Below are 16186 nucleotides of genomic sequence, written 5' to 3'. Positions count from 1 at the left end.
TTTAATAAAAACTGGGATAATTAACACCAATGTGTTTTGGAGTCCTCAAGGACTTTAATATAAAGCATTTCATCAGCCCTAAAAGCAAGACTATGTCTTTAGCTTTTCAGGTTCTCTTCCTCCAAAATATTCCAAATAGAAGTTTCCTTATGAAATTAAATTGAGGAATTGTCAGGTTCTCTTCCTCCAAAATATTCCAAATAGAAATTTCCTTATGAAATTAAATTGAGGAATATATTAGCATACAAATTAAAACACCATGAAAGATTACATTTTTCTAAGTTAATAATCAAAATTTATATATATAAATTTACCAGTTTAAAGTTTATATGTAGCTATTTTTAAATCTTAAATTTTATAATATATAATCAATTTATTTATATTTATAATATAAGTAATAAATATTTATAATTTATGTTTATAAATGTTAAATTTTATATTTAAATAAATATAATGTAAGTAATATAAATAATATAAGTAATATAAGTAATATAAATATTTATAATACTTAATTTTATAAATTTAAAAGTTTATAGCTATATAAAAATTTCTGCATATTTATATATGTATATTTCTGTTAAACTAGGAAGTGAGGCTTTCATCATATTTAATTGTATGTTATGTAGAAATGTATAATTTCTAAATGCATATTAATTTTTGTTTTCATTTAATACCCTGAATTCTTTTGTTATAAGCCCTCATATTCTTTTGTATAAAGATTGTAACCAGAATAGCATTCTTATAAAAACCCTCACATTATTTTGGGTCAACTATGGAATAGCCAATTAGTTACTTCCTAATATATAGAATGTTATAAGTTATTTAATATCAGTGTAAAATAATAAAAATTCAATTAAAGTAATTATAAACAGGTATTATCAGGACACTAAGTAAGTATTAAAATGTGTTATATTGTAGTCAAAATAAATTAGTTTACTTTGTATTTTAATATTACCTCTTTAATCATAGATGATAAAATTGTTCATGACAATTCCTATTTTAAATATTACTAATACATGTCATTCATTTACAGCAGTTTATTGCAAGAGAAACAGCTAACCACTATGCATTTATTTTTCAGATTTTTAATATCAGTATATTTTTTGCTGAAAATATGATATCCAATAGGAGTGACTTATACAATTAAGGTATTTATTCTCTCTCTTATTTGGGCCAGAACATACACCTGCCAAAAGCACATGTTGTACTTGCACAGTACCAGGAACACATTCCCATCTTGGCTGATGGTAGTCACATATAGACTTACTAAGAATATACCTTCTAGGTTTGGTCAATGCTAAGCTGCACAAACAAACGCAGAATTCTTACTTAGCAATTTAGAAGGAGATAGGTGGAAGTTTCAACTGCTCAGTAACAACAGGGTAAGCTCAAGTCATTCTCATCTTTCTGGTCTACTACCATCCTCACTACATATCTTCTCTGGGTAGTTGAAGCAGATTTAAGAATTTCATTACTCACTCTATAATAGTCAAAAACAGAAAAAGAAGGGGAAAAGGCAGGTTATTTTTCTTCGTGTGCTTAGCTCTTTAGATTGGAGATTAAATTTGCTAAAGCACTACTACAAAGTTCCACTTACATCTCACTGGCCAGAAGTGTTCATACACCTTCTCTAGATCAATGATTAACAGAAAGGAATGTAATTATAATGATATGTCTTAGTAGGTACTTTGCTGGAAAAACAAAATAAGTTCTGAAAACTAAAAATGATGGAATGACTGATGAGAATCTACAAGGCTCTGCCATATGCATTTCCATGTACAATCAAATGATATCATCTCAAATGTACTAATTTAAAGTTTTGTAAAATATTAGACTCATTTCTAAGAAATATTATTTTAAAGAAAAGCTAAAAATGCCTTTAAATTCAGCAGAGCTTTTTTAGGAACTTACTAAAATAAACTTTCTGGAAGAAAGTAAATATACCCCTTACATTCAAATCACACTAAAACTTGAAAATATGAAGGCAAAACTATATGGTGAACAAATTTAAAGGGGAAAAAAACGGAGTACCTGCTTTTGCTCATGTTAAGAGCAATAGGGAAACTTATTCCCTAGAAAGTTATTATTTTGATGAATCTGTGGTCTTAAGAAAGTAGTGTGAGCATAATAAGCACTGATAGAAAAGAAAACCACAATTTTCTTTGGTTGTATAAATTACAATTTTTTTTCTGAATAATGAAGGTAAGAAAAATTTTTTGAAACTTAGGGGGTCATAGCTTACCAGGGTTAAAAAAAAATGACGCTGACTGGAGAAAGTCAGGGAATCTGGCTGACCAAAGGAAATAGACCTTTTCTTACCAAGACAGCACCACAGTGGGACAAGTCTAACCATTTTTAACTCTTGTGCTGTGTCCCACAGAGGCAGCAAAAGGACATTTATCAGCCCTGAAGTGGGTCTTGTGCCAATGACCATGGAAGACACTCCCATTAATATTATCTATTGTGCAAAGAGATTGTTCTCACGGAAAACTTAGGCTTTTCTTATTAGAAAAAAAGAAAAGGAAGACATGAAGGACACAAAAAATATAATGTTCATTATATTGCATCTGATGGTCCAACGTCCACACACCATTCTTGAGATTTGTTTATTTTAAAATTCCACAAGACAAACAACAATGTGTGCTTCACTGAATCCACATGCGGCTCCTACCCACAGACATATAATTCCATTTGTTCTATTTAGTGTATTCTAGGATATGTGAATAGTGATTTTCCCCTCTCAAATAATGTCTTTTTGTTTTTATTAAGGTAAACTAAATGGAAAATGTATTCATTCATAGGGATCCCTTTATAAAATGGTGGAGGGTGAAAATAAAAAAAAAATAGACAATTTATGAACATGCTGAGACATACACATCCATCCACAATGAAAAGGGGAATGTAAGTAGAGGCTATGGTCTTCGTGTACTTATGTAACTGATGCCAGCTAAGACCGATTTTCATGATCTCCACTCTGATAGCCCACACCATATTCCCCTATGGTTTTAGCTAACATTATCAGATGATTTTTGTAGGATCTGTACTTAATACCAGAGGGAAGATGCAGCTTTGATTTCAAGGACTTTTTGTTCCTTCTATCACTTAGGTAGTCCAAAGCAAGGGATAATGCAGGCAAATGTACCAATACCGACAGTTAAAACACCATGTTCTTTGGATTTCCTACTCAGAAAATGACATTCCCATGTATGTACATAATTTCTAAACACATAGATGTTCTATCTATGAATTGTTATTCATATTTCTTCAATTTGGTTCATTGTTGCTTTTCTCTTAAGGATTGCTCCCACTAATTTGGCACAGGACCTTTAAGAATTTGAGGAGTAAAATCATACCTCTCAGCATGGAAAAGTCTTAAAGACAAATCCTCCATAGCCTAAAATAGCAATTTAAATCTAAGTGCAAACCATTAGATATTGGTCATTCACATGTGGAACGGTGAGCAACCAACTGATATAAGTGAGAAAGGTTAGACTGGTATCTCCTATTAACAACTGTGCCTTCTGAAACCAGATTTCCTGAGTTAGAATCCTCCCTGGCATTACCACTTGCAAGTAGTGTAACCTTAGGTTGATTAGTTAATCTCACCTAAGCCACAGGAGACAAGTCTAAAATCAGGATACAATAACACCTATGTTATGGGTTAAATTATTTCATTCATGTATGTTATTAAAAGTAATATAATTAAAACAATTCTCGCACTGAAAATTCTCAATATTTATTAGCTATTTTTTATTACCTCTTAAGAGGGCTCATTCTAAATATACCCAGTTCTAAGAATTTTATTTCCTGGTTAACTTATTACGGAATGTAACAACGACAACAACAAGTACATGTTATGTGCTCTGGAGCTAGACTGTCTGGGATCTGCTACTTAGCATCTGTACCATCTTACATTGGTTACTCAGTCTCTCTAGCTTAGGCTTTCTTTTATGTAAAATAGGATAAATAATGGTGAGAGCTTAAGTCACAGCGTTGTATGAGGTATTAGCAATATATTTAAAGCATTTAGAGAGGAGTTTAGAGTATACATTTTATCATACCATAATACTATGCTTTTAATGGAAAACATCTTTTTAAAAATTTTAAATAATTCACTGGCATTGTCAGAAAGTAACATGTGGGTATGTGTGTATATATAGAGATATATACTTTTCATGAATTTTTAATTATTTTTTCTCCTCAGAAAAAAATATCATCTGGAAATGTTTGTTGTCTTCTTTCGAAAGAAAAAAAAAAAAAGAAAAGAGGAAAGGAAAAACAACATGGCTATTTATAAAACTTTGACCTAACCTTGATTTTAGACTCTGTTGTACAGTACAATGGCAAGATTAAAACAAGTTAATTAATCTTTAAAAACATGACAACTTAAGGGGAAAATATCTCTAAACACAAACTTCTGGAAAAACAGATTATGCAGTAGAAAAATACTTATTAAAAATTAAAATCTCCCAGCATAAACTATGGTAATATATAAAAACATGTAAGTTCCCAGCACAAAAATAAAAATGAAGAATATGGTTAAAATAAAAGTTATTAAAATTCCTTTCTCCTGAGACATGCAACAAAATAATATACAGAAGCCAGAAAGACAGGAATGGCTGCAACAACAAATAATAGACACCCAGCCATTTACATGAAAAAGCTCGATGGAGAAGAGCCACAGTGGGGAAAAAAAGGAAACATTATGAAGGTGTGCATTTTAAATAGAGAACATATTTAAATGCCATCTTGAGAAATAATCCAAAATCATATTAAATGCTATAACAAATTTTGGAAAGGCAAAAATAGTACATGGCATGCCTGCCTATTAATGTTTTCTTTATGCTGATCATTTAAGTGGGCAGAAGTGTATTTGAATAGTCTTTCACTTTCTTCATCCTGACTGAGCTCCACTCTATTTAGCTGAGTGCTGATTATCACCACTCAAGAAACTCGTTGCCCATTGCATTATTTTTTTCTCCTGTCTCTCATGTGCGAGCTAACTTGAGTTATTCTACAGAGAATAGTGCAAACATAAGATAACACACATTTTCATCTCACTCTATGGCCCTGAGAATTGTCAAGCATGATAGTAATTTCCATTTTGGTCCTGTTATAATGTGAATAATTCCAGTCATTATTTATTGAAAAGAAATAGGCATTAGGAAATGGGCATGGGAAGCATACAAAGGTGTTTTCTGCAATTCCTGGTAACTCAGACTCAGGTTCTGAGTATTTAACAAGCTATTTTTTTTTCTTATTCAGATCTTTTTAAAATTGTTTTCTTTCATTTTCTTCCTGTCTAGGTTGCAAAGATTGATGGAGAAAACACACCGTGTTTATTATTGATAACTATAACAAATATTTCTGATATCATGAAGTGTGTAATCAAAATATTACAGATCTGGTTATTTCACTCATGTAATTCTACTATAACTTCAATTTTTAATTCATATTTATACTTTCTTTTCTTACATTTATCAGACCAACAATAACTGGAATTGTAACTTTTAAGAAATGGACTTTTTAAGAAACATTTCTTGTTTAGATTATATTAGTAATTTAACTTCATTTAGATTTTTTACTGTACTGTAAATATTGCAAATTTACTTTATAAAGGGGAAAATAGTAAAAATAGACATAATCCCCATCTTAGAGATAACCCCATCTGTAATATTTTTGTTTTTCTGACATTAAAAAATGTTATAAAAGAGGCACCTGGCTGGCTCAGTCAGTGGAACATGTGACTCTTGATCTTGGGGTCATGAGTTTGAACCCCACATTGGGGTGGTGAGCATATTAAAAAAAACAGTTATAAAACACTTTTTTGCATTTTTAACTCAAAAATTAGAAACAGTGTAATTTGTTTTTAATACAGGAATTTCTCTGGCATTATTTTCATCAATAGAGATCATATATTTGTTGCTCAGAATGAGTCAAAAACTGTCCTTAGCCATGGCTTGTGTTACCACATTTCATCTTTATAGCTACCTTATGAGATAGTTAGGCATGATTATTATCACCATAGATTGCCTTTTGCTGACAAAGACACAGTCAGAGACACATTAAGAACTTAGCCCTGGACTCACAATAATGTGAAGGTAGGAATTTGAACTAGACAATCTGGAAGCCTGAGTGTGTACAGTTAAAGTTCTGCCTACTTAAAGCCACCTAATATTTGATTGTAGGCCCATGCTACAATGTATTTAGCCCAAGTTTTACAATTGTGCAATATCTTTTCTTTAAAAACAAGATTGTTGGGCGCCTGGGTGGCTCAGTTGGTTGGGCGACCGCCTTCGGCTCAGGTCATGATCCTGGAGTCCCTGGATCGAGTCCCACATCAGGCTCCCTGCTCAGCGGGGGGTCTGCTTCTCCCTCTGACCTTCTTCCCTCTCGTGCTCTCTGTCTCTCATTCTCTCTCTCAAATAAATAAATAAAATCTTTAAAAAAAAATAAAAATAAAAAAATAAAAACAAGATTGTTACTGTAAATAATTCTAAATATTTTACCATCAGAGAATATTAATATTTTCTTTAAGCTTTTCAAATTCAATAAGATAAATGTAATATTTTAAATTTTAATAATTTTCATCCTTGAATTGCACATGAGGTAAACTGTTACTGTAGTTTCATTGGTAAATTTTGTTACTCTTATTGTTCTTCTGTGAGTACATTCACAAGTTTTCAAATTTCTTTGTGTAGGCTTGATTCTGTCTTTCTTGTATATCTGAGTTCTCCTTCCCATCTTAAAGTTCATAAACACAGTCTCTCACTGACTTCACTTTCCAGAGACAAGTTTGAATTAATTTGTTTAAAACAAATGAATAAATAAAGAATATATGTATGAATGGAATATGATGGACTATTAACATTCAAAAGGAGGGAAATTCTAGGGCGCCTGGTGGCTCAGTTGGTTAAGCCTCATAGTCTTGGTTTTGTCTCAGGTAATGATCTCAGCATCCTGAGACTGAGCCTGGCATCTGGCTCCATGTTCAGTGGGGAGTCTGCTTAAAGATTCCCTCCCTCTGTCCCTCCCCCCTTAAAATAAATAAATCTTAAAAAAAAAAAAAAAAAAGGAAGGAAATTCTGCCATTTGTGACAACATGGATGAACCTGGAGAATATTATGCTAAGTAAAATAAGTGAGATACGGAAGACAAATACTGCATGATCTGGTTTATGTGTGGAATCTAAAATAATCAAACTCATAGAAACAGAGAGTAGAATGGTAGTTGTAAGGGTCTAAGGGGAGGGAGAATGGGGATATTTTGGTCAAGGATACAAATTTTCATTTATGTAAGATGAGTAAATTCTGGAGATCTAATGTACAGCATGATGACTATAATTGACAATACTGTATGGTCTACTTGAAATTTGTAAGAGGTTTTAGATCTTAAGCATTCTCACCACAACAAAAGGAAGAGAAAGAAAAGAAACAAGAAGGAAAGGGAAGGAAAGAAGAAAGAAATGGTAACTATGTAAGGTGATGGATATGTTAATTAGCTTGATTATTGTGATTATTTCACAATGTATCTTTACACAAAAACATCAAGTACTACATCTTAACTACTTACAGTTTTAATTTTCAATTATACTTCAATAAAGATGAAAAAATGGAGAAAAATATGAGTTTATAAGACTATCTGTAGCCAAGCTTGCTCTATGATATTTTACGAATATTTATGTCTATCTTAAGGAAAAAAAAAAAGATGAGTATGAAAGAAAAATATAAAAGAGATGAAAATATAAGTACCTGAATAAATGAGGGGGCATTACATTTGTCTTTAGAAATGATAACTCAGGGCACCTAGGTGACTCAGTCAGTTGAGGTTCAGACTCTTGATTTCAGCTCAGGTCATGATCTCAGGGTCATGAGATAGAGCCCTGAGTTGGGCTCCATACTGGGCATGGAGCCTGCTTAAGATTCTCTCTCCCTCTCCCTCCCCTACTTCCCCTTCCCCAACCTCTCTCTCTCCAAAAAAAAAAAAAAAAAAAAAAAAAAAAGATAATTTAGTGTTGTAAAATTATAAATTCCCTTTAAATTATTTTGGAGTGCAAAGCAATCAACATTTTTAAAAAATCAATACATATTTTGAGGGAGGAAGTAGTTAACAGGATGGATCTAAAGTTCATCTGATAAAGTATGTCAGTGATTAATAAATGCAAGTAACCATGAAAATTCAGAGAAAAAGATTAACAAAAAGTTATACTCCTACTATAAGATAAAACATGATATAAGACTATGGTAATTGAAACCTTAAAGAACTAAGGAATAGATGAGTCAATAAAAATAATTAAAATATTTAAGATAAACATAAATACATGTGATAATTTATTTTAAGGTAGAGAGGAAATTGATTCCAGTAGTGGTAAGTTTTACTATTCAATAAATGATGTTGGGAAAAGTTATCAGTTAATGTGGAAACAATAATAATAATGTTTTATCACATTTTTCTTAGAATGCTAGATTATGCTCACATGTACTCAAATTTAGGCATAACTATCTTTATAAATTTGGTTTTAGAGGGTATTTCTAAGCATTCTGCAAAATGTAGAAATATGTATTTTCTATATAATAATCAAATACTTGTTAAAAAATAAGTAAAAAAATTGGCACGCTTTAAAGAAGGCATCAAATGCATAAAGGCTAATTAAATTAGATAGATAAATAGTTAGAAATCAACATAGTAAAAAGGACTACACACCTCTACAAAAAAGAAGGCAAACAATGAACTGATATTTCATATAAAATAAATACAAATATCCAATATATGAACACTATTAAGAATGCAAATTAAAAATTTTATCAATATTCAATACAGACAAAGTAGGCAGAAAGAAGCACTTTTTGTGCCTTGTAAGGTAGTATAAATTGGTTTGAGAAGCTTTGGTTGCCCAGAGAGAGGACATCCTAGTGCAGGCTCTGGGTGTAAGAGCTCCAGTGAGGTAAGGGTGTCCTTGCCGAAGAGAGAGGCCAGATGTGGGAGACAAGTATTGCAAGTATTGCTGACCCACTCAAGTTTTTAGACCCCAACCAGGAGAAGAATGAATGGGTTATTTCTTTAAACCTTGCATCTTGGAAAGAAGTAGGTACCAGTCTTGGTTTAAAACCTTTTCTCAAATTCAGAGGTCAAATATCAAGGTGTCCCAAGGATGGTAGTCCCTTAGATTGTCAAGTTCATTAGAAGAGTAACCAGGAAACACGGTATTAGCCTCATCATCTTAAACATGTTTATTTTTATGTGGCACTCTTAGAACTAGCTTCCTTTTGGCTGAACCAGGAAAGGAGGCAAAGTACGTCTCTCTATTTTACAGGTCTTATTTTGGGAAGTGGGGTATTGATGCAGTACTTGGTGGATACTTCTTTCCATCTTTTGCTGAGCCTGTAGTTAATACCTGCCCCAGTGATTTGTGGCTCTCTTTAGAACATACAGCACTTAACAACTGCTTTCTTCAGCTTTGGCCCCTAGTTAATAATTCTGTTTCAACTTCCTCAAATTCAGAGTTATAGGTAAAGGCTTAATTAATACTCCATCATTTACAGATGCACTTGGAGTAAGATAAATAACATGAAATGAGGAACTTACTAAGGGGGGCGCCTGGGTGGCTCAGATGGTTAAGCATCTGCCTTCGGCTCAGGTCATGATCTCAGGGTCCTGGGATCGAGTCCCGCATTGGGTTCCCTGCTCAGTGCAGAGCCTGCTTCTCCCTCTCCCTCTGCCACTCCCTCTGCTTGTGCTCTTCTGTCTATCTCTCTGTCAAATAAATAAATAAAATCTTTAAAAAAAAAAAAAAAGGAAGTTACTAAGGGAAGGAGGATTATGCCGTTAAGTAATATATATATATATACATATATACATATATGTATATATATATTTTACTTTAATTTATAGTAATGACTTATTTCATTTATAATTTCAGAAATGGGACGGGGGTATAAAAGGAAAAAAATATCTGATTGTATGTCAAGTTTTTTGTGTGTGTGTTTTTTAAGTAATCTCTGCCTTTGCCACTAATCTGCCTCCTTTTGAGATTTTTTTAAATTTCTGAAGTATTAGAAGTATTAGCAATGACAACATTTTTCATAGAAACATTAGGGAAGAAAAGAATAGCTTTGAGTGAAATACAGATTACACAGTAAAAGTGGGACCTTCCAAAATGAGAACTGTCAACTTTGCTTGTATCAAATACGTTTGTTCACCAGCTTGCCTGTACTTGAGAGGGAACATTTGCTTTCCTGACCTTTCCGTGCTCTTTAATCCCTGCCTCGTTTGTTCCTATGTTTGATATTGGCATGCCACTAGATTACGGAGAAACGTTTTCTAACCAGACATTTGCTTGATGACCCCCTGCCATTTCACACCTTGTATGAGTGGACCCTGCCAGGAAACTGAATGAACCAAATCTTAAGGGAGTACTTTAATTCATGACTAAAGGACTCTGCATATCAAAAATACTGTTCCCACTGGGAGGAAACATTTTCTTCATCAGTTACATTTTCCAGGAATTGGTTGCAATGATTTAAGAATAAAATACAGTAGTGTGAGAGTGGCAGAATAATTTTTTTCCTACTGTTTCCATTTTGACTCTGGCAAGAGTACCTGTGATATACACTAAGTCATACATCTCTGCTATATGCACATCAGTTAAAAAAATGTACAGAATTGAAGAGTATCTAGACATTGACAAAGTGTACCAAAAGTGTTCCAGAATTGAATGCATTTGTTGTTTTGCTTGTGGAACACTGAAAGAGAAATATAGGATCTGTGTGAGTTTATAAGAAATAAGCAAAAATAGGTAAAGATGTCAAATATCCAAAAGGATATTTGATCGATTGGATGGATTGAAAGATATGGATATCAAATATCCGTGAGGATAACTAAGAAGATTACTACACGATAAGTTTGCCTTGAAAATGAAGTCTCCTTGTATCTGTCATTTGAGATGCACACAATAACACATTTGGGATGAACAGGATTAGAGAGATGGAGAAAAATATTAATTGTCCATAAAATCTCTTTTTGGTTAAATGGAGGAAATATGATCTATTTTTTTGTTGTCTGAGGGTCATTTTTCAGTGTACACAGAACACAAAGAAAATGTATATTCAGATTTTTAAAATTGTTTCTATCTGAAGCTATGGATGCTGTCCTCGTTTTGCATGGTTCTGAGGTTCACAAATTCTACTTACCATTGTTAGTTAAAATCAGTCCCCCCAAAAATATGATTCAAATTTGTTACCCAGGTGTATTAACTGTGATCAATTGCAATAAAGTGCAAACCTCACATCTATTTCTTCAGTTCACAAATCACCATATAAGTGATCTGTTCATCATAACCGGTTACGTTTGTATACTTTGAAGTCTGATGGTGGTGGTCACTTCCCATCTTTTGTTCAGTCCATGCGGACAAGAAGCATGTAGTTGTGTTGCCTTCTTTCTCCCAGTGATAAAGCCAAGTGACATTTTATAAGATGGACAACAGAAAGAAGGAATTGGCCAACAAAAGTATGAGTTCAGTAAAGTAAAAAGCTAATACTGGAAGTTCAATTCAAATGTAATATAAATGGAGTTCCAGAAGAAATAGATGGCCAGGGGAATGTTGACACTGCCATGGTTTCAGAGACTTGAGATATGCAGTCAAGGAATTTTAGTAAAGGTGAACTTACCAACAAAAATGAGGAAACTAACTGTGACAAAAAGGATGAATATGTTTCAGGGGAAGTGAAGTGAGTCAAATTTCATGTTGAGGAAATTCTCAAAGATGTTTCATGACAATGAAAATTCACAGGATAACATATTAGAAGTTGAAAGGACTATGGCAATTCACTGAGGCTTAGAAAAAAATGCTCACTCTACAGTGTAAATTATCCAGTGAGAAAAGAAGGCAAGACTGTTCAAACTACTCTTTTATATCTACTGCTTAATATGTAGGTCTATATTTAACAAAGAAATAAAATATTTTAATTTTCAGTGCTTTTTATAGAGTTTAATCTAAGATAATAAATAGTTAGAAAATTTTCACCAAATCTATGAAACAGAAATAAACTTGATCTTACATCAACCCTTGATGCACATGCAGTTTGAGCAACTGAGAATCAAGTAAAAACAGAATCAGACACTAAGTCAAATTGAATACAATTGCATGGCTAAACCGAAAATAGTTGTTCAGATAAAATAATCTTCAAATACCACTAAATTATCAATTTTAAATTTTATAACTTTTTCAAAGCTCTCTGAAGAAATTCTCTTTAACTAAGAATGTCATTCAATGGTTGTTAATTGTTTTATTTTTTTCAAAATTCTGTGAATATGGTCACTTTTGTTTTAAAGCATATAAACGTAAGATAAGAGAGGATTGAAAATGAGTTATTTTCATCATACAGATTTGTTTTTTTCAAAACAAAATAGTTGAAACAAAAACCTTGGTTTAATAAATAACAAAATTTAAAAGAAGATAGCTGATGAGTTTGATGAAATGTTTTAACAGATAAACTTTATCAAATGTTTAGGTATCTACCATTGAAACTCGCTTGGTTATTTTCAAATATACTCCCTATTATTCCATTATTAGAATAGAATTGACAAAAACTAACTGATGGTAGACTTTTAGGGTTTTGTTTGGATTATTTTATGTAGTAGCTAGTCAGATAAGCATGTAAGAACTATTGACTAAATAGAGGAAAGAATAAATGGATTTTTTATTACATTGCCAAAATCATTAACAGAAAAAAAAAGATGGGGGAGAAAAAAAAAGATAAGTTCCATTAGAAAAAGTATGAAGGCAAAGTACTTTGTTTCATGATGTGTCTGCTAAATAGTACCAAGAGAATTTTACTTTTCCGTAACTGAAACTTTCAATTTCTGGCAATTGGAAAAACTACAGTATCAACCTTCTTATTGTACTATTACAATAGAAACAGTACATTTACTAAAGCAACATATGCATCTACAAAAGGCAAGAAGACAGATTCATTTATGCTTAGTACAATATGTAAATACTTGATTAAAAGAGTTAATTCAGACCTGGGTGGCTCAGTGGGTTAAGTGTCCCACTCTTGATCTCAGATCAGGTCTTGGTCTCAGGGTCTTGAGTTCAAGCCCTGTGTTGAGCTCCATGATGGGCATGGAGCCTACTTAAAAATAAATAAACAAACAAACAAAGAATAATAAAAGAGTTAATTTAGAAAGACAAACTTGTGAGGTCAAATGACTACAGAATTTTTTTTTTTCTTAACTTAGCAAATTAATTTTAATTGTCCATAAAATGTACTCTCATCTCATGTCAGCCAGAGGTGAATAAAGTATAACTAAGAAAAAAAAATATTAGTTTGAATTAAATTTTTTATTTAAAAATCCAGCACTATTTTGGATCTTTGACAAATATTGTAAAGTTGATGAACATTAGGTATGAAGGCCATTGGGGGCCTAGATGTAATTATATAAAAAATTACAATTACAAATGGAATGGCCCTATATTAATGTAAGCTGCATTTCAGTTCTTATCCTACTTGAGATTCTTAACTGGAAAAGTGGGGAAGTGGGGAAGCATTTAATGGCATTGTATTTGGAGGAACACTAGCTCCCTTCATTATAATGAAATGTCAGTCCTGGAGCTATTTCCACCAGGGAAATGGCTTCATACTCATTTGTAACGGCAGCAGGGAACCCAAGTGTGGCCATTCAGACACATGCCACTATTTCAGTGAGAAATAGAATACAACAAGATGTACCATCCTGATAAAACACTGCTCCCTACTGAATTTTTAGAGAAGATATAGATCTAATTTCCCAGGGGAAGAACATTATCTTCCTATAAGTAGTATTCTCACCTGAAAAAAAAAATGCGGAAATTCATGGAAAGCTAAAATTTAAAATTCAAGACATGCTGTTTGATTAGGCTAAACTGGAAAATCTACAATAAGTAGTTGTCATATGATGCTTCTAATTAGAGCCTGAATAAACAAATACAATTTTATAAAAACTTTGAATTTTTTTATAAAACCTTTGAAATTTGATAGCACTTTTATTTTCATGATTTTGCAGATCGAGAAAAAATATTTTTGAATAAAAATCACCTTTGAATTTTCCTAATTCATGTTTCTTAGGTCACTTTTTATTTTGCAAAATTTTACAGTGGTTTTTAATGTCATATGGATTTTCTTAAGGGTTTGCACAGAGGTCACTATGCCCTTGCTGTGTGAGCGTATTTTGATTATTTATTCTTTCCAATATTTTGGAAAGAATAGCTATATTTTTCTTTACCTAAATGTTAATATTATGAAGGGCAGCAGAATGTGTCATTCCAAAATATGCCTCTTTGATATAAGGATTATTTGGAGCTGATCTGAGAAACAGTAGACACAGGAGAAGCTCTGAAACTAGAGTAGAAGTCATCCCTTTTATACGGACAACTTGTATTTATAGAGGGTATGTCCTTGTAAACATATCTTCCTATCTGTAACAGGAGAAGAAAGATGATTCTAAATCACATGAGACCCTTATCAATAAAGAAGGCATAGACAAGTCTGCATAACAAGACTTACTCTTGTTTACCTTACTTTTCCTGATAAGGACAACCTTTTCTCTTTTGTCTTTGGCTGAATATGGTATGTATGTAGGCATTTATTACAAAAATCATCTCTGTTTTATTTATTCTACAGAGTAATGATTTAAATTGAATACATTCAGGCACAGTAAATATATGACATGAAAAGTAGTTGTATCAGAAGAGGTGTCAGAAAAATAGCAACTCATCTGACACATAATAACTAGAAAATATTTTTCTGTCTGGTCATTTAAGTGTTACAAATCCTGAGAATGTTATACACTGGACCAACTAGGTACTACCTATAATTAAATCTTGCTTGTATATCATCTGTTAAAAAAATGCTTTGAGGTACAAATCACCTATGTATTAAACATGAGTCTTACATTTTACAAAGAATTTAAACAAATATATCAAACAATTAAAGTTAAGTGACTTAAAATAGCTATTGGGTTCAAGGTTAACTAGTCCATGATTTCCTGTAAATTGGGGTCTTACATTGCAGTGCCACTCCCTCTTTGTCATTTGTCTACCTAGTGATGTCTTCCTCTGCCGAGTGGGCTCTTTCAGAAATGCAGATTTGCAACTTACCTTTAACTGGTAAAAACCACTGAGGTTTTACTCTTAAGCACAGCCCACTAAGGGTTGCCAAAGAGCAGTGAGGTACTATTGGCCTGAACCTGATAATAACCGAATAGTCATTGTTGTTTCTCTCCTGAACCTCCACACTTCTTTCCATTACCATGTCGAGTTCTTTGAAAGTATTGGGCTTCTCTGGGTTCTAGATTTAATCAAATCATAACTTCTAGCACTTTCTCTTCCATGATCCAGGGCTGCCAGGCAGCTCACCACTCAAAGAGGCAGGAGAACCAGTGGACTCTCCTCAGAGTCCAGGAGAGCAGCCTGGACACCTGCTCCATCCTCATGCTCCACCATCCCTGGCAACTGTCCCACCTGAGCCACCACCTGCTCTCTTGAATATGATATTTAAGCTGGTGGTTTAGAACACCTCAGAGAGTTACACATTTTTCCCTGGGTATTTCCCATGTATATATGAGGTATACATGGTAACAAACTTCTGTTTCTCTTGTTAATCTGTCTTTTATTACAAGAATCTCAGCCAAGAATTCAGAAGGGCAGAGAGAAAATTACTTTCCCCTCCTATAATTATTAAATAACTAAGCAGGAACATGCTTTTTAATTTACAGTGTTCTTTTAAATATACTGTTAATTTTTAGTTTGTGTCCTAATCCTAGTATTATCAACTAATTTTATGGTTAAGGAAACAGATTTACTAAGTTTTAATTCACAGCTATTATAGAAAATCAAAATATTTTTTTCTAAATTTGAATTTAATGAAGAGTACTTATACCTTTTATTTTTTATTTAGGTATTTATAATATGTAATTGCTATTTTATTTTATTTTTCTTAGAGAGAGAGAGAGAGTGGGAGGAGAGTAGCAGGAGAGTGAGAGAGAGAATCTTTTTCTTTTCTTTTTTTATTTAAATTCAATTAACCAAAATATAGAACACCATTAGTTGCATATGTAGAGTTCAGTAAATCGGTTTATATAACACCCAGTGTTCATCACATCATGGGACCTCCTTAGGAGCGAGAGAATCAGAAATTACATTCTTAGA

General features: G+C 32.6%; 1 pseudogene; it reads right to left on the bottom strand.

Annotated features, from left to right (window-relative positions):
- Positions 1–15009: 15009 nt before the first annotated feature.
- LOC116628123 lies at positions 15010–15465 on the bottom strand (annotated as a pseudogene).
- Between the last annotated feature and the right edge of the window lie 721 nt (positions 15466–16186).

Source organism: Phoca vitulina, unplaced genomic scaffold (assembly GCF_004348235.1).
Source record: "Phoca vitulina isolate PV1807 unplaced genomic scaffold, GSC_HSeal_1.0 scaffold113, whole genome shotgun sequence".
NCBI classification, from domain to species: Eukaryota; Metazoa; Chordata; class Mammalia; order Carnivora; family Phocidae; genus Phoca; species Phoca vitulina.
Note: the sequence above shows the minus strand (reverse complement) of the source record. Positions and strands in the feature narration are given on the sequence as shown.